At 40.7% G+C, this 2,500-nt stretch overlaps 1 protein-coding gene across 1 annotated transcript in view; it reads right to left on the reverse strand.

The window, feature by feature from the left end:
- The window catches only part of dars2 (aspartyl-tRNA synthetase 2, mitochondrial), a 73,875-nt gene that overhangs the window by 52,282 nt on the left and 19,093 nt on the right, over positions 1-2,500 (reverse strand). The gene's annotated exons all lie outside the window — the stretch shown is intronic.

Raw genomic sequence — 2,500 nt, forward strand, 5'->3', positions numbered from 1 at the left:
GATCCTGAAAAACACCATCACACTCCGATAAACACTGAGAGATCCTGAAAAACACCATCACGCTCCAATAAACACTGAGAGATCCTGAAAAACACCATCACGCTCCAATAAACACTGAGAGATCCTGAAAAACACCATCACGCTCCAATAAACACTGAGAGATCCTGAAAAACACCATCACGCTCCAATAAACACTGAGAGATCCTGAAAAACACCATCACACTCCAATAGACACTGAGAGATCGTGAAAAACACCATCACGCTCCAATAAACACTGAGAGATCCTGAAAAACACCATCACACTCCAATAAACACTGAGAGATCCTGAAAAACACCATCACACTCCAATAAACACTGAGAGATCCTGAAAAACACCATCACACTCCAATAAACACTGAGAGATCCTGAAAAACACCATCACGCTCCAATAAACACTGAGAGATCCTGAAAAACACCATCACACTCCAATAAACACTGGGAGATCCTGAAAAACACCATCACACTCCAATAAACACTGAGAGATCCTGAAAAACACCATCACACACTGAGAGATCCTGAAAAACACCATCAAACTCCAATAAACACTGAGAGATCCTGAAAAACACCATCACACTCCAATAAACACTGAGAGATCCTGAAAAACACCATCACACACTGAGAGATCCTGAAAAACACCATCACACTCCAATAAACACTGAGAGATCCTGAAAAACACCATCACACTCCAATAAACACTGAGAGATCCTGAAAAACAACATCACACTCCAATAAAGACTGAGAGATCCTGAAAAACACCATCACACTCCAATAAACACTGAGAGATCCTGAAAAACACCATCACACTCCAATAAACACTGAGAGATCCTGAAAAACACCATCACACACTGAGAGATCCTGAAAAACACCATCAAACTCCAATAAACACTGAGAGATCCTGAAAAACACCATCACACTCCAATAAACACTGAGAGATCCTGAAAAACACCATCACACACTGAGAGATCCTGAAAAACACCATCACACTCAAATAAACACTGAGAGATCCTGAAAAACACCATCACACTCCAATAAACACTGAGAGATCCTGAAAAACAACATCACACTCCAATAAAGACTGAGAGATCCTGAAAAACACCATCACACTCCAATAAACACTGAGAGATCCTGAAAAACACCATCACACTCCAATAAACACTGAGAGATCCTGAAAAACACCATCACACTCCAATAAACACTGAGAGATCCTGAAAAACACAATCACGCTCCAATAAACACTGAGAGATCCTGAAAAACACCATCACACACTGAGAGATCCTGAAAAACACCATCACACTCCAATAAACACTGAGAGATCCTGAAAAACACCATCACACTCCAATAAACACTGAGAGATCCTGAAAAACACCATCACACTCCAATAAACACTGAGAGATCCTGAAAAAACACCATCACGCTCCAATAAACAGTGAGAGATCCTGAAAAACACCATCACACTCCAATAAACACTGAGAGATCCTGAAAAACACCATCACACACTGAGAGATCCTGAAAAACACCATCACACTCCAATAAACACTGAGAGATCCTGAAAAACACCATCACGCTCCAATAAACACTGAGAGATCCTGAAAAACACCATCACGCTCCAATAAACACTGAGAGATCCTGAAAAACACCATCACGCTCCAATAAACACTGAGAGATCCTGAAAAACACCATCACACTCCAATAAACACTGAGAGATCCTGAAAAACACCATCACGCTCCAATAAACACTGAGAGATCCTGAAAAACACCATCACACTCCAATAAACACTGAGAGATCCTGAAAAACACCATCACACTCCAATAAACACTGAGAGATCCTGAAAAACACCATCACACTCCAATAAACACTGAGAGATCCTGAAAAACACAATCACACTCCAATAAACACTGAGAGATCCTGAAAAACACCATCACACTCCAATAAACACTGAGATCCTGAAAAACACCATCACGCTCCAATAAACACTGAGAGATCCTGAAAAACACCATCACACTCCAATAAACACTGAGAGATCCTGAAAAACACCATCACACTCCAATAAACACTGAGAGATCCTGAAAAACACCATCACACACTGAGAGATCCTGAAAAACACCATCAAACTCCAATAAACACTGAGAGATCCTGAAAAACACCATCACACTCCAATAAACACTGAGAGATCCTGAAAAACACCATCACACACTGAGAGATCCTGAAAAACACCATCACACACTGAGAGATCCTGAAAAACACCATCACACTCCAATAAACACTGAGAGATCCTGAAAAACACCATCACACTCCAATAAACACTGAGAGATCCTGAAAAACACCATCACACTCCAATAAACACTGAGAGATCCTGAAAAACACCATCACACACTGAGAGATCCTGAAAAACACCATCACACTCCAATAAACACTGAGAGATCCTGAAAAACACCATCACACTCCAATAAACACTGAGAG

This window comes from Gobio gobio (assembly GCF_949357685.1).
Source record: "Gobio gobio genome assembly, chromosome: 6".
Taxonomy (NCBI): Eukaryota; Metazoa; Chordata; class Actinopteri; order Cypriniformes; family Gobionidae; genus Gobio; species Gobio gobio.